Source organism: Rhipicephalus sanguineus, chromosome 11 (genome assembly GCF_013339695.2).
Source record: "Rhipicephalus sanguineus isolate Rsan-2018 chromosome 11, BIME_Rsan_1.4, whole genome shotgun sequence".
Taxonomy (NCBI): domain Eukaryota; kingdom Metazoa; phylum Arthropoda; class Arachnida; order Ixodida; family Ixodidae; genus Rhipicephalus; species Rhipicephalus sanguineus.
This window is the reverse complement of record NC_051186.1, coordinates 1,739,239-1,756,698: the sequence shown is the minus strand read 5'-3', so window position 1 is coordinate 1,756,698 and position 17,460 is coordinate 1,739,239. Positions and strand designations below refer to the sequence as shown.

At 45.4% G+C, this 17,460-nt stretch overlaps 1 long non-coding RNA gene across 1 annotated transcript; it reads left to right on the top strand.

Moving 5' to 3' along the window:
- The first annotated feature begins 3,752 nt into the window (after positions 1–3,752).
- On the top strand, positions 3,753–13,814 carry LOC119373900 (uncharacterized). Its single transcript, XR_005180009.2, has 5 exons — positions 3,753–3,862; positions 4,952–5,021; positions 5,274–5,360; positions 6,187–6,297; positions 13,771–13,814. It is a non-coding gene; the product is annotated as an uncharacterized LOC119373900 (long non-coding RNA).
- Positions 13,815–17,460: the final 3,646 nt, after the last annotated feature.

The window sequence follows — 17,460 nt, the reverse complement described above, 5'->3', positions numbered from 1 at the left end:
ATGCTTCGCATTTTAAAGAAATATGTGCGTACCTAGCACTAATGGTGCAATGCTGGACGCAAAGGCGAAAGAAGTGTTCAACCTGGCTTCTTCTAAGTTTTAACCCGAAAGTGTTTTATGCAGAGTACGTCAAGACTTCACTGACATATTTCAGTCACGCATATGAAGGTGGTGAAATGTAGACCAATAGGTGACAAGTAAAACCCAGAAGAAAAGTTTTCTTTGACGCGAATCACCTGGGAATCGAACCGACGACCTCTCTTTTCGCGACTATAGGTGCTGGACGCTCTAAGCACAGCGCCACCGACGCTCATGCACGAAGCTCAACAAAGGCTTCTCGTATCTCTCACACATTCTCCCTCGCACGGTGTTTTCGGTTGGCGAGGCGGTGAAGTTAAGTGCCTGCGTAATGACACGAACGATCGTCGATAGGGAGCGATCCGCGAAGACGCAGTTCGGGAAGCCTCGATGCTAGCAAAGGAACACTGGCCACGTTGGCATCGAGGGTGCGCTCTAGACTTTAAGTTACGTGTTTTCCCATTCACGTCGTGTTACTGTGTGACGGCTCGTTGTCAGAGCAGCGCAGCTTCCACATTCACCAAAGGAGTTTATCCGCCTCCCACTGCATCGAGTGCGATAGCACCGACTAATAGAACTGCTGCAGTAAGCGCCACAGAAAAGCAACGACATCCAATGTCAAATGCTCCCCCCCCCCCTGGTGGAGTGAGACACACGCCAGCGCAACACGTTTGCCTGTTCACGGCCCAACCTACGAGCCTCTGCCTGTCCAGTTCCTGAAAAGCTGTGTGGTACATGCATGAGCACAGACGTAGGTGAGCCTATCACTAGGGAGCGCGCTCCTTCGCATTTGTGTCGTCAAATGACAACGCTTTGAATTACTGCTTATCGAGTACCTGTGTTCATTACGTGCTTCTTGATTTCCATCTTTGCGACGGATTCACCATATGCTGTATTTAGGCGTATCTTAACTACTTCAGCTACCACGAGGGGTTAAGTCAAGATGATTGACTTTACTCCTCGGGATGTAGATGCGCCACTAGCCGTCTGTGTGGGTGCATCCACGTCAAACGCTTCTGCTGCTGCCAAACACCAATAGACATTGTGCAAGCTCTCATATGTCAATGCACAATAAACAATCAACTGCTTCTGTGAAGATGTGTATCACATTCGTGTTATACCGATTCGCATGACGTTGCGATCATCTATGTTTTTTTGCTAGTAGCACTAAGTATGGCTACGCTTGGCTACTCTTCTCCGGTTTCGCTCGGTTCCCCACTATGCACGCGTTACGTGGTTTTGGCGGCAACATGTCACTTGACAAGTTGCTATATCTTGTGTCATTTCAGTCACGTTACTATGGGTACTGTTTATGACCAGAGGTAGCTGAGTTCGCTGTGTCCCGACCCAACTTCGCTGACATTCGCCTCTAGGGGCACGCAGAAAGCAGACGCCACATTGGCGTCTGTTTTTAGGAATTGCGTAACACTTGCTAAGTACAATCACAAAAACACCATTTAATATACAATACCACACAGGCTACTTTTATACGAATACAGAGTTTTTCAAGCTTGTGTTACACAGGCAGCTTCGTTTTATGATTTCAGCCTGATTACTCGCAACGGTGAATATTACTGCGCGAAACAGTAAAGTGCACAATCCACATTGAAGAAGTTAACTACAGAAGTTCCTAAGTAACCACTTTAATGTAGATATTTATATCTTTGCGTGCAGCCAGTGGGTTCGTACAGTATATGTACTTAAAAATACGTAAACAAGAGCGTGATAAGAATTTCGATAGTAATGAAACTGTGATAAAATGATAAACATGCACCAATGTTTTAGTTGCATTTTAGAGGGGGGGTTGTCAAGGCCGACTGTCAGTCCGTGGAGAGCGAACAAAAAACTATTATCATCATCATCATGCAGCGACACGCGCTCTCTTCGTCCTCTTCCTCTTCGTCCTCGTCTTCAGCTTCTGCTTCGTTCCCAGAATACGCGAGTCAATTTGTCCGCCGTGAGATGCAATAACTGACTGGCGAGAGAACGAGCACAGAGTGAGAGAGAAAGAATCAAGAATGAAGACATTTTATTTCCAACATAAAGTTTGTGGTCACCCCAGAAAAAAACAGGAAGCGAGAAATAGAGACAAAGAAAAGTATTGAAGGACAAAAATAGAGAAAGACAGAGAGAGAAAGATATAGAAAGAAACATGCATAAAAAAGATATAAAAAAAAACAAGAAAGAGCAAGACAGACAGTGAGAGAGAAATATATAGAAAGTAAGAGAAAGCGAGAAGCAGAGAGAGGGAGAGAGGGAAACAATGATAGAACGAGCAAGGAAGGCAAAGAAATAGAGAGAGACAAACATATACAGAAACAAACGGAAACAAGAAAGAGAACTGATGTCTCCACTAAAATATTTTCAACATGAACATCCGCTGCGATGTCACCAGCTAAATTTCGTGGCTATGTTATGTGCCATAAAATAATTCTTCAGAGTGCGAATATATACTTCCCTTAATTACTAGAAACCTTACTCAGGTCAACAACGCAAGTTTTTGCTCTAAGTGGGGTGTTCCATGAAAAGGTCGTTTTCGAGAATATTTATTTGTACTCAGAACTTGCGCTTCGGCACCATTCCTTTATATCCATGTTTTCTAAAGAGGGCCGGCATAATTGTGGTACAGAAAGTCAGGCTCCAAACGCAGTTTTGCGAATTAGCGCTGTGCCTCCTGCATCTTTTGATTTCCAAGCCCCAGCGGCCACTCTTACAAAAGAACTCCGAGCTTACCCGCTAGCTGGTACAATCGTAACTCCAGCTCGCTGATATTCAACTTACGGAAATGCACAGAAATGCATTAATATAGACACCTACGTGATTATGTGGCATAAGGACAAATATTTAGGCGTCTTCGCTGCAACTTGCGGCTCACAAAATTGCGGCTATTTGGTGCATCCAGAAAAAGAGCGTGAAGCGATGCTCGGAAAAAAAAATGCATTCGTGCCAGATTGTTTTCCAAGATAATGGACAATATTTTACCAAGAAATTGACAATACCAAGACAATACTCAGTGCATAAAACGTGTCTTCAATCGTTAACAGAGGATTGTACACGTACTACAGATTTCAAGGCCCCTAATCGGAAGACGTGTCTTCCTGTTTTAGGCACAAAAGTCATAAGGCAATGCCTGTATATCCGCCCTCTAACAAGAATGAAAGGGCAAGTGAAACATCCAGTTAGTGTGGTAAGACAAGAGCTAAAGACACGCACTTGAGAATTCTAGAGGCGCTTTCTTCGTTTAAAAATACGTAATAAAATTACCCTGTGTTCGAAGAACACTTGTCTATATTACGCATTGGAAAGATCGCAGAGCTTCTACTGGCAAATATTTGCGAGATGGAATAACCCATTGCGAGCCTCGAATAATATATCGCTAGTTTTAGAAGAAATGTGAGATTGAATGTCATTTGAGCCTAATTAAAAGAGTGCGTGTGTGGTAGCAGCCGATGGGCGCTTCATAATCTCGTGATTCAATAAAATAGCGATTTCATGCGTCGCCATTCGCAATCGGTTTGCGCACATGCTGTTTTCCTATCATCTGCACCTGGTTGCAAAAACTCACTACTGACACAATGGATATTGGACAATAGAGATTTTTGTTTCGTGTGACACTTTCTTCTTCCGTATAAGTAGCTTCATGGGAGCGCATATTCCATGCGCTCTATTTTGTGGCAATATACCGTGTATTGAAAAGTACGTAGTGACTCACCTCTCCGAAAAACTGCATTATGCAGCACTGTGAAGCAACGATTTTAGAAGCAGTAACTTTTGGCCTATATCGGTAAGTACCGTAAATATGCCACATATACACCTTATCTTTGACACACGAAAAATGAGGCAATGTTGCCTACAGTCATTTGCACCGCGTTTTCGCACATATGCGTTTGTAACCTGGACTAAATATTTCATTTTTACAATATCCTTTTGTAAACGCTACTGTTATTATTTTGGTCCTGATATACATCAACATATTGTTGTGCCTATTTCAGTTAGAAACGATCTAATCGTAAGTTTTCAGTACCGGACTTCAACTTTCTATTTTAATCTTTTGGTCAGCATCAGTGCTTTAAAAGTCAGGTAATTAACTTTGTCTCTTTTGCAGTTAAGCAGAACACAACAAATGATGCGACTTGCTCCTTGCAATAGTCAGCAATATGCATTTGGTCGCGTCGTAACAGAGGACGTCGGCATTAATCTAGACTCTAGAGTTAGCTGGGACACCCTGTAGATGCAGGTGTGACCATTGAGCAACATGAGTCGGGCCTCAGTTACTGAGAATAGTATCAAGAACATATAAAACAATATTCAGCCGAAAATTGATCTAACCGGCGGAGCAGTCAATAAGAGTCGAGTGTGAATAGAAAAATTTAAGCTAGAGAATTGCGTCGTCCAGGCAATGATGAACTGAGGTAAAATTAAAGCGGGGTGGAGGCCGGCCGCATTTCAATGCCCTGTACCTGCACGTAATTACAGCAACAGTAAAGCCGTCTAAAATGAAGACAACTTGTGCTTGCAGAGAAGGAAGTTTATATTTTGTGAGCAGGTAGCAGCAATAATTCAGCAATAAACACCTGTGTCACGTAGCGTCGTTACATAAGTGCCTTGATAATGAACTCTCAGATGGCTTTCTTTTGGCAAGGTCAGCATGAAAAAAAAAGGAAGAAGAGGCGGCACATAATGAAATTTGGTTGGAATCCCTTTAGGTAGCTGTTGAAAATCGTTTCGCCTTTTACAAACCCCAAAAAGCCGGTAGGCACAGGCTGAGGCCACGAGTCCCTAGATGCCCGTTGGCTACGATAATTCAAGAATGTGTAAGCGACACTTGAAGCTTTACAAACGTTGTGTCACTGCTGTATTTTTCTTCCTTCAGATAAAAATGTTGGAGAGGTTGCTTATTTGCGGTTATGGCTTACTTTTTATCATTGCTTCTCTGAATTCAGGTAAGTGGCCCTACTTTTTTAGTTAGGCTACAGGACAGAGCCATTTCTTTATATTTCACGTTTTAATTTCTCTGGGATATGCCAACGCCAATACGTTTTCACTAGCATACTGAACGTTGTGATTCTTCTACGATTCACTAGCTCGTAGTTATATTAGCCATTTCTTTTATATTCAATGAAAATATCGAGTACTGTAGCTATATAAATACTGTACTTTGTGAAACCTTTCCATTGTGTTCTTCCTCTTCACAGTTGGCTCACTGTGCGCTGGTATGCGATGTCCACAGCAATACATGCTTAGCTGCATGCTTCAATGCGGCATACAAACGAGGCGTTGTGGTGAGTCCCATTTCCCACACAACGCACCGCATAAATTTGCTACTGCGATCCTCGTGAACCACGACTGCTCAAAAAGGTGCCACTTGTGAAATGAATATAGTCTTGCAGAATCTATTCCGCTGATATAGCGAGCCAGTAACACCAGAATTTCGTTATGTATGATCATGTTTGGTCAGAACGCAGCAACGGTAGCCGGTATAAAGAGCGGTAGATGTAGGTAAAAACAGCTCAGCAGCTATTTCTTTCTGAAAAAAAAAATGATCTTCTCGTCTTCTGGCTGTCACCAAATTGCTTATCTAGGGGAATCCCGAAAACTTCATTCATACGTCGTCTAAAGCAGGTATAATGTTATGTTCTATGAGATCATAATTATGGTTGGAATATTCAAACGGGCCGATATCGTTTACCTGATCCATAAACACATTCGCATAATTTATCTAGATAAGGGGCCGCCTTTTGGGCGTTTACACTGTTTAGTTGTGACCGGTAAATATCCTATTATCTCTATATGGCATTAGGTATGCTACATCACTTTTCGGATGGTAAGGAATTTCTTACCAAAATATATATCAAGGTGACTACTAAACAGTAATAAATATCTGCATTTAATAGTCATAATTACCATATGACGCGACAGCGGCTTTGCCACTAACACATCGTGCATCAGATAATAGGCTTGGTTGTATCGCTGTGTGTACGCAGAATTAACTAAATGGAACTTGTTTAGTGTGCAGCAACATTTTGGAGAAATAACAAATTCGCTCTGCCAAATATTTCGTCTTTCTTGTGAAATTACCGCATAAAACACTTAATGTTTTGCGTGCAGTTCCTAGAAGACAACGCTGCCGTGATGCGTGGATAACGCTGTGCCCTAAGCCTTCGTATAAACTGTCGTGCAATAGAACTCGAACGCCTACAACATGTGACTGTCAATGTAGTGAGTAAAGTTTATTTTTATGCACATTCATTACACACTCCAAAGCAGTTCCTTTGCGGATTCTATTTTACTGCGAAAGCTGTTAGCGCTTCAAAAAAAAAAAAAGCCAAATTTGGTGGCATAGCTGTCCGTAACTGCTAGCGGCCACAATAAAGAAATATCCATAATTGAGCGGCATTCAAACCACGGTGTAAGAATATACTCAGGTGCTCACACTCTTCCCCCAGCGCATAGAAAACCGCAATCCACGCGCGGCCAGATAATGTTCGGGTTCTTATCAGTTGACTTGCAGTTTCATCGGCGCCTTCTTCGAGGGCGCTACGAAAAGCGGGGCAGTCGTCTCCATAGCAACGCGCATGCTCCTGATAACGTGCATTTTTTCTGTGCCTTTTGCTGTATAATGTATATCCGCCAAGCTGCGTCGAGGGGCGAAATCGAGAGAGTAACAGGAGAGGGCACGGCGAGCGCGGCGGTGATCACGCGGCACGACCGTGGTTCGGCTACTCGCGTACGCTCTCCGCCATCGCCGGCGCATCGCTCAACGGACCCATGACCGAACATTTTCTGGCCGCTTAGGCGCGCGCAGCGTCATCACCTGAATATTCTTACACCGTGATTCAAACCCATGCCCTTTGCGTGGCAGTCGAGTATTTTACCACAGAGCCTGTCGGGTAAATACCCTATACAGGCGTCATTTCGGGCAAGAAATCACGATAACATATGTAATATAGCATGCTGGAAAAGTAAAATAACAATCACGCTTCACATAAAGCGAATTGCGTAACGAGGGGGTTGTTTGAAGCTTCCCACCGATTACAAATGGCTCAGCCATAATTATTTATCGCCTTCAGCCACATCATCAACAACGTGCGCAAAATTTCTTGCACTGTAGGTGTGCAGCGGAATACCTCACTTCACAGCAGAAGGATGATTATACCATAGCGGGTATTTCTCTACTTGCAAAAATTAATAATAATAATAGCGGAGTGAGTGCCTTCGACCTGTAGTTGTAGCGGTCGCCCCAGGAGAGTTCATAACGGGTTCTAGAAAGGCCGTTCCTCCAGTTTTCGCTGTGACTCTGCTGCGTGTCCGCGTAGTCCTGGCGTTTTTCGCTCAAAAACACTGCCATCGCTCTTTGTTCTATTCCAATCCTCCATCTGCAAAGCACGTTGATAGCATTTCGAAATCAAGACCAAGGGTGATGTGCAGTATGGCCCGAGCTTCTCGTGAACAGGAGTAAGCTTCGAGCTCGCACTATGATGGTCATCACAGGAAGACAGTGCGGAGCGCGTGAAAACAGTGTTGGGAAAAACGGCTCCAAAAACGCGCATGTCGCCGCAATCACATGTGCGGTGTTTGCGGCGGTTTGCAAATGAACAGAGCGTGCGAACACATCAGTGCTGCCACTCAGCCAACATTTCAAGAGTGCAGCAGCGCCAGTGTGATTACCGCACTATAACTTTGCCAAATGAACATCGCACCTCCCACATGTGTGTTGGTGGGCGGTGATTCTCTTTCGGGCACGTTCTTCCGTTCCACCTGGAGCATGGAAATTTCCACTCGAAGGCAACAAGGGAACACACACACCACTCTCGTACAGTTTGTTTCATTTCAATGGACTATTACGTCGATTATTAGGTTACGTGAAATATGAAGTTAGGGTACAAACACAATGGCGGCGCGGCACCCTGCTGCGCGCCGCTCAGCTCGACGCCGCTATTCGCACTTTCTCCCGTGGGGCGTCAGTCATTTTCTGCCGCCGAACGAATCGCTACCTGCGCTATTTCTGCCGCTGCCGCCGGCTGCCGCGCGAGCGAACCACCAATGAACGCGTGCGTTACCTCATCTTCCTCCTCACACAGGCGTCGTCTGCTCACCCGCGCCTTCTCTCTCCGTCTGTCGGGGAGAAGACGCGAGCCAGCAGCGCACCGGCGGGCGGGCGCGCCTCTACATGTCCACTCTTGTCTCGGTACTCTCAGCAATACCCGGAAACACTGCCGCTCCAGCGTCCCAAAGAATTACGTCATGATGACGTCACCGACACCATCTTGAATAGGGGTGTGCGAATATTCGAAAGTTTCGAATACTCGTCGAATATTACATTCGAAATATTCGTATTCGATTCGAAAATCGTGTATTCGAAAGGTTTCGAATATTCGATAACTACGAATATTCGAAAAATTCGTATATGCGATTCGATTATCATGCATAAAATAACTCGTCTTCCACATTTCTACTGCGTTCGTATAGCTAAAAACGTTGCCGAGAGGAGCGATACATATCGTAAGTACACGGAGGCACGATATCTGCCTGCGACAAGCGCCCCACTACGTATGATTTATTGCTGGTGCATCTCCGACGTGCAGCGCTGTGGGCGATCATGTAACCGTACATTTTCTATATTATGCGGCCGTAACATGCCGCACTACCACTCGTTCACTATGCGGGACCACTCCTGAAGAAAGACAGTGACCCATGTGACTGGTGGCGGACTGTAGGCACCTTCAGATATCCCAGTCTGGCAAAGATTCGCCCCATGTACCTCCCTATACCAGCCACTTCTGTTCCAAGCGAGCGTGCCTTTTCAGTGGCGGGGGGGGGGGGGGGGGTGTGTCTTTGTTAGAAGGGAGCGCCTGCTGCCTGATCATGTGGAGCAACTCATATTTCTTCATGATAACATCTAGTCATTACTTTCATTGTGCCGTGATATCTGCTTGCGTTGTGATGTGCATTGTGCTAGTCTGGACATTGTGTTCTCGAGATAGCAGTGTATGTTGTGTTGCCAGTCAGGCTGTTAATGTTTTTTTTTTTCAAATAGCTACATGTTAAATAAAATATTGTTAATGTGGATGCATTTTTCCTTTGATATTCGATATTCGATTCGATATTCGAAGGTGGATATTCGTATTCGATTCGTATTCGAAAAATTTGACATTCGCACACCCCTAATCTTGAATAATTTGCTAGTTCGGCGGCCTTTTAAAAGGGGCCGTAACTGAAGGTGAAATTGGCGCTAGTGTTCATGGAGATTCAAAATTAAAGCAGCCAATGGCAGCCTGCCGCCGTGCCGGCAAAGCCGTGCACCCCGCGCCGGCCGCGGAGGCCACGCGCGCGCCGCGACGCTAGTTTTGAATTCCTCGAAAGTTCCGTTGTTGCACGAAGCGAATGCTGAGAGCGGGCACCAGGCTGGCCGTGCAGGCAGGCTATGCTTGGCGGACACCTGCAAGTCTCCCGTTGTGGTTAGCGGGTCATTGTTCGCTCTTGAGACTTATCGGAGTGGTCGTTATGTCAGCCGTGCTCCGTCGCCGCCATACAGGAGCCCGTTCTAGTCGCCGGCCTTGATATGAAGTTTCGTGATGTTCCGTTACATGAAGCGAGCTTTGGCCGGCGTGTGGAGTTTTCGCGGTGTTTGCGTGTTGTGCGCTCTTGCCGCCGTGGTGGTTAACGGCACGCACCATTCGTACATCATGGAACGGTGCACGGATACTTCAAGACCGACCGAGTTCCGCAAGATTCTTCGAGGTTCCGAAAACTAAAGGTGAGCATGCGGCTTGCGTTCGCAGCCACACATTTACTAATTGCAGTTGGACAACACAGTTATTGTTTTTTTAATTACGGCTGAATCGTGAAAAGCACGATGTTGCAGTTAATATCGCTGTTCCTAGAAGGAATGAAGTTAAAGAACTTGAGGCTCATAGTTTAACTTTTGCGTCTATGACAGAACTGCGTGATGGAAGTGCGTTTTGCTTTTTTTGCCTGTTTATCACTCGCCATCGTTTAAATACGCGTTCCTGAGACTCAATAGGCAGTTTTAGAATAGCGTACGAAAAGCTTTGCGTTGGCTTTTCGCGCAACTGTCATGCGTCGTACGCTAACCGCTTGCGGGCTCCCGTAGTGACGGAAATAGCGAGCCGCAAACGCTAAAATAGCGTACGCTATTCTAAAACTGCCTAATATATCGCAGCTTGCACTGAGCCGAGACGACGAGACTACGTTTGCCTCATGCGACTGCGTAATTTGTATCATTGGAATTAATAGTTTTCAATTGCTTTATTTCAGGACGGAAACGTTCTCGGAGTATTCGAGAAAGCAAGAACTGATGCGTTTGCCCAAGGAGGGGTTAACAGCTGTAGAATCAGCGCTCTGCGAAGTCTCGATCCGCAACTCAAGTGGGCCAGCTTTCTACACTGCTCCCAGTGCTTCTTCTCGGTGCGTGAATATGCTATGTACTTACGGCTGAAGAAGTAGTTTGTGTGTTTATATATTGTCTCTGTTATTGCCTATGGAAAAACCGCACTAAGGATTCATGTGTAGGCATGAGACATGTCCTGTATGAATTTTACTGTTTGTGTTTATCACAATGAAGTGCTCAGTGTACCCAACATGACGTCCTCCCTTCAGCGGCGTTATATTCAGCTAGGCATTGTATTCGCGGTGAAAGAAAAGCTGCGTATAGGCTTATTTCACCTGGTCGTTGAGTAATACGCTTTTCTTCGAATGTCATGTGCTGCTGCATAAACTGACCATGGCCTGCATCCCGTTGCCACCAACTCTTTTAAGTAGTGTTCAAGTACCATATATTGTGTATTGCTCTTTTTAGCGCACTATACTACTTACTGTGCTAAATCTTATCTTTTTTCATTTTGTTTATCTGGTGAAGGTGTCCAGCATTTCATGTATATTTGTGCAAAATCTGAGCAAATATGTAAGTGGTTGTTTTGTGTTTCGTATCATTTCAAGGGTTAATAAGTAAATCATTGCAATATTATTTCATATTTACATATTTTGCGCTTCGTTATGTTTTTGTCATGCACTGACATTTCTTTAAACTACATGATTACCTCTCATCAGAGGCTCCTCTGCACTTTGCTCGGTATTGCACCAAATGAAAATCGTGTTTCTTATATGTGTGTACGTCAAAGGGCTTACACTTTCCAAAGTGTTCGATTTTTTAATTTCTAAATTTTACAATGAACTTTTGTGTTTAGTCATGCACACACTGTGAATTCTTCCCTTCTGTTCTTCTCCTGAACTTGTATCGTGCCCCATTACATGCAAATCTTGAGTTTCGGAAACAGAACAATAAAAAGAGGTAACAGAAATGTTGTAGGTGGATTCATCCTTTATGCTCCAGCACATGCTGGCTGCGAGCAAACGCGAATGCACGCGCGCGAGCGCACGCGAACAAAAAAAAAAAAAAATCCCGGCGCGGGGCATAGGAGAGGAGAAAAAGCAAGCGTACAAAATAAAAAACGGTGCGCGGCATGGAAGAGGAGGAAAAGCAAGCGCAGAAAAAAAAAATAGAAAGAAAACGGCGCGCGGAGAGGGAGGAAGAGGGGGTGGAGGCGAGCGGCTGTTGTTACTGTTGCCCTGACGACGTAAGCAACGTAACCGCTACGTCATCGCCCTTTGAGCTTGGCGGCCTTCTGCAAGGGGCGTAACTCAATAGCGCTCTCGGCGCTGTCGGCGCTTGCGTCGGCGGAGCGTTTGAATTTCGCGTCCTATGGGAGGTATACGAAGAAACCGACCCTTGCTCTCAGTACTCTCGCAGCATCGCCAATGTGGACAGCGTGCTGCTACTTGCAAGGTGGAGGCGCCGACGGGCGGAACACCGCTACGGCATGCTTTCTGCCTGTGTGTACGCACTTTTAAGTCGCAGCACATAGCTGAATCGTACCGCTTGCTGGCGTGGCATGTGGGTACTGTGCCTCGGCAAAAGCAAACTTGGTGAGTGGGCCCGAGCCTTGCTGTGGGCGCTTATCAATCAAACTACTTGGGGCGCGAGCTCGGCTTCAAACTCGTTGATTCTAAGAAGGCCCCAGTTCAACTCCCGACTGTTACAGTGCCAGTGCGATTGTCAAGCGTTTCATGCAGTGGACGCTAATTAGCAGCTTCTGCCTGTTTTTCTGCATGACTGAACGTCAGCTCTGTCTGCTAAGTCTGCTTCGAAGTGACGACCTCGTCAGCTCAGTTTCCCTTTTCATGAAATTATTTATTATGTAATTATTACGCACTAATTAACACAATAGTTATTAGATTTGTCTGAATTAGTGTGGATTTATTATCAAGACTTCATTTAGCTCATGACTAATTGGCAATGCCCTATATTTTTATGGAGCTAATTAGCATAGTGTGATTTACCATTGTCTTATCTAGCCCGGTATTACCTTGAAACGGATTCCTTAGAGTGGTCTTATTATGGTCCTAATTGTCGTATTTGCAAAAACGTGGCTTAATAAGCGCGCTCTTAGCATGACTTGGCTTAATTAGCTTGATCTTTGCATATCTTGGTGTAAATAGCTAGGTCTAACACCTAGCTAATTAGCTAATCAGCCGGACACACGTGTTCGGGGATCGAGCAGAAGGTGAAGAAGAGAACGAAGGGAGCGCACGCCGGCAGGGCAACGCGCTTGATGGTAAAGGTGGATTATTATGATCACAATGTTGATACGTGTGGCCTCGGCGATTAGGTCAGGCCTCGCGCACTATTCAAATGCGTTCTGCCGGAGATAATCTCTGAGGCTACGGTACTAATTATTCTAAAGAATATTTAGTGCAGGTATTAAAAGCTTGAAAATTAATTTAAAGAGCCCGTACCGCTAAAAATATCATTATTAATAATCTGTGACACTTTTCTTGCGTGAGTGCACTTCTGCGTTTAGAGGAACAACAAAGAAGTGAAACAACATGCCTCTGGTTTGAAGACGCCGCCCATCTTTGTCGACTGCCCTTGACGTGACACCGCTTTCCATCGTAACCAATGGAACTCGGCGTGCGCTGAGGGCTGGATTTGACCTTTTCGTTCTATTAGTTCGTTAAAAAGAGGGTATCGCCAAAGCTGGGAGAGATTTCGAGTTTCGGCCAACTCGGGTCATTCTGCATAGCACCCCGACTGGGTGCTTATGCGAGGACTACAGCGAAAATTTGAATTTCACTTGAATCCATTTATTTCTTCCTAGTTTCTGTCATGTCGGTTGCTTGTGTTTATTGTCAGAGGCACTGTAAGGGAGCCACTCTTTATCTGATGAAATCATACTATACTTACAAAATGAGTCGGCTTAAGTAATGCGAACGAAAATTCGTTCACATCGAAAGCTGTTAATAAGTAATCTTTAAGATAAATTTGTACACTAGTTCTCATTGTATGCCGAGGAGGAAAACAGCTTATGAGTGGTATTTGCAGTGTGTTGCTTATTTTCCTGCACTGAACTTAAGTTAGCAGTCGCCACACGTGGTGTTCCCTCATTTTAATCATTATATCTGGTCGCGCAATAAGAGCAAAAGCCCTAACACCAATTCGGGAAGCTTTTTTTGATTCAGCAGGAAGTTTTCTGGCTTTGTGAATATAGGCAGAACGCCTAAATCTACTACGTTCTATAGTAACATATGTGTGTTAATATTCTAAATTTATATCTCATGGAATTGGCCACATAACTGACTAAATTTGAGATTTTATTTTTGTTCACATCACAGCCCGCGCTTCCTGTCATTGAAGCAGACCTTCAATCATTCAGGTACGTTTTCATAAACGCTTATGCTACGTTTGCACGGCACTCTAGGAGAATCAAAGAAAAATAATTCATAGTTGACTTGATCAAGCGAAATGACTTGTTTTCTTTTGAGTAATGTACTTTTATATAGGGCGTAGCGCTTCCGTTTCGCTTAACCGTCTGTTATTAGCATTATCCGCATAGCTTTTGTGTTTTAGAATATTGTACTTCAAGCCGACGGATAATTTCCTGTTGCACCGACTTCTTCATATTTCCTTTTTTTCTCTCATTTAGCTCTGCTGCAACATCACTTTGCTTTGTTTCACAAATTGCCCCTCCTGACTGCCATTGTGTGCTATATTATTCATGATTCATTCTGTGCTGCCCAAGGCTTTTTCTTTTTTAAGACCAAGCCTAGCCCCCGGCTTGAAACTTTTCACCCTCACTTGTCAAAATTGTGCTCAGACCAATACGTGGATTTTATGTGGCGCTGATTGATTTTGATTTCTGTTTCAGTTGCGCATATGAAGTGTTATCTTGGTTTCCTTTGTGGTAGCTAAAACGAAATACCGATAAAACTTACTGAGGTGAACTTTTCTATTCAAACTGCGAAAAGAACGAACATGCAAAAAGTTTCGGCTATGGTAATATATTGCGCAGATAGCGCATAAATGTGTTGCGCCATACTTTTCTAAAGTCACGCTCGCAGCCCACCTTATTCTAAGGAGAAGAATAAACAACCTTACTTCTTCCTATTATTAGCACACCACCTTGTACAAAGCTGATAACTGTCTGCCTGGTTTGATGCTATAAAAGCTAAACTATCTTTAGTGAAGTATAATAAGCACATTGATGTCCTGGATAACGATAAACTTTTGAAACTATGGTAATATTGGTTTGGGGAATGTACGTTTTAGCTTTCGGGGTAAGAGAAAACTGAATATGCTTAATGTTCATGTAATGTATACATAGATTGCTTTGCTTCTGTTTCAGATAATATAAACCGTCATTTATTACACCACTGGTGCTGGAAGCGTAAAAATACATGGCATTTACTTCACCTGCAGGTCCACCAGCAACGCCGATTGAGGGCTGTGAATAAATATTTTTCACCTCTAGGAATGATTTAAGCGCGAAATTGCAAACAATAATCAGGGAGGACAATCTGATTCGGATTATCCACGCATTCGTACTGTGCCACCTCGCTTATTCGGCGGCCATGCACAACTGGCTCGTGTCGGAGCGCAACAAAATCAATGCCCTAATCAGAAGAGTCTTCAAGCTGGCTCTTGGCATTCCCGTTCGAACGCACACGGAAGACCTCCTCAAGTTGGGAATCCACAACACGTTCGAAGAAATTGTCGAAGCTCAAGAGTTTTCACAGTTTGTCAGACTGTCTGGCACCCCAGCGGGTAGAGCCATACTCGGCATGCTGGGACGCAACCCCGCGGTTGTCGGTCCTGACGCCGTGAAGCTGCCCAACGACGTAATATCCAAGATTTCCATACCCCGGATGCCGCGCAATATGCATCCAATCTACAACGAAGCACGAAGACGAGCCAGGGCTAAATCTTTGCTCGCCAGTGCCCACTTGGACAAAGATCGAGCCTGCTTTGTAGATGCTGCTTCGTACACTCAAGAAGAAGCCTTCTCCTCAGTGGTCGTCGACTGTGATTGCAAAGTGATCAGCTGCGCTACCATCCGCACTTCTAGCTCCAGCGTTGCAGAGCAGGTTGCCATTGCTCTTGCGTTGACGGACGGTGTGCATGACACAATTTATTCAGACTCCAAGGCCGCTATCAAGGCCTTTCAGATGGGCATGGTGGCTCCCCAGGTCCTACAGATCATTCACAAAGTCAAAGACCTCAAAAATCACTCATTGGTCTGGTTTCCTGCGCACCTTGGAACCATTGAGGGTGTCTCGCTCAATCCCAACGAGGAGGCGCACTCGGCTGCACGAGGTTTGACTGACCGTGTACCGGGTAACGCGTCATCTCCTGGGCGACCCGAGCCTCTCTGCTCGTACAACGAGATATGCAAGCACCACTATCTCTCAAGAAGAGTGTTGCCTCTACCACACTCCTCGCTATGCAGGGCCCAAGCTGTTACTCTCAGACTGCTACAAACAAGCACTTACCCGAGCCCTGCGGCACTGCACTCAATGTACCCTGAACGGTTCCCAAGCCCGGACTGCCCCCTGTGTGGTGGTTATGCGGACTTCGAGCATGTCCTGTGGGGATGCGCCTCTGCCGGTCCCCCCTTTCACCCAAGCGGAAATGAAGAGGCTCATTAAGGCCCAGGACCAGACCTCTCAAATCCTGGCCGTCCAGAGGGCCCGCGCGAGGGCCGTCAGGTTTAACCTGATGGTCCCCGAGTGGGCCTAGCCAGGTGACGTTGAGTTTACTCGCGTCTATTGTGGACCGAATAAAGTTGTTTCACTCACTCACTCACTCCCATCAGGGAAAATCCACAGTAACTTTATTGAAAGGCAACGAAAGTCGCGGTAGCGCTGGCTCGATATTTTGTGAACGCATTTTTCAAATCGAACGGCTGCTGCGGCTGTGGGGAAGTGGCGCACCTCGATGCTGTCATCGCCTTCGGAGCGGTGAAGTGGGAGAGAATCCGGCTAATGCGTGGCGTGCGGGAACCATGAACCACGACACATCGTATCGCGCAATGTTGTCAGGGTGTTCTGTGACTGCGCGGTGTAGTTCTGTATTCTTTCTCGCGTGTGCTGCGCGTTAGCGCCCGATATGGTGTTTTTGTTATCGCCGCGTGTCAAGTAACAAGCATGATTAGCTGTAGAAGCGGTAGCACTAGCGAGCTTGAGTTATCTTGCAAGCGATCGCGATCGTTCAGAAAGCGGATGTCTTCGACAAGGCTGGTATCTGGCAAGCCATCCCGATCGGCAAGAAAAAAGACGACGCTTGTTGGCTGTTATCGGAGAGCTCACTCGCTTTGATCCCGAGCTTCAAAGATGTTATATTTAGGACTCCGTGAAAAATAGAATAAATTTCCAGGCGAGAGCTAGCGTAACTAACGGGCCCATTCACAGCAAGTGAAAGCTTTTTTCTTTCTTTTTTTCCCAATGAGGGCACTGCTGAAACAAGTTTTAGGCAGTCGACTGATATTTTTGGGGGCTGCCTCTCGCAATTACCAGCCACACCACGTGCATGTTTGCTACAAAGCCGAATTACAAAACTTTTCAGAACCAAGGCATAGCGGCGACCGAAATTCGCGACACCAGCACGGGTCCCATTTGCTCGATTCGGCACGCGATGTCGGAAAACAGCAACGTTTCCACCATAATCGGATGTGCCGTAATTCAGGCTGCACTCTTAAAAAAAAGGGTGTCTGTACTGACTACCTTTGGGTGGTAATCGCCTCGCTACACATATGATGACCTTTTGGGGTGTCAAACGACTCCCTTCGTTCTTCAGACCAACGACTCCCTTCTTCACAATTTGGGGTGTCAAACGACTCCCTTCGTTCTTCAGACCAACGACTCCCTTCTTCACAAGCAGAGAGTCTACGTTACTCCCAACGCAGGAGTCTACATGACTACCTTTTATTTCCCGCTAGTACCTCTAGGTAGTCAGGGTGACCCCTTTGCCATGGTAACGCTGACCCCCACTGGAGCGTTCCTTTGACTCCGTTGTCCTTAAGGACAGTG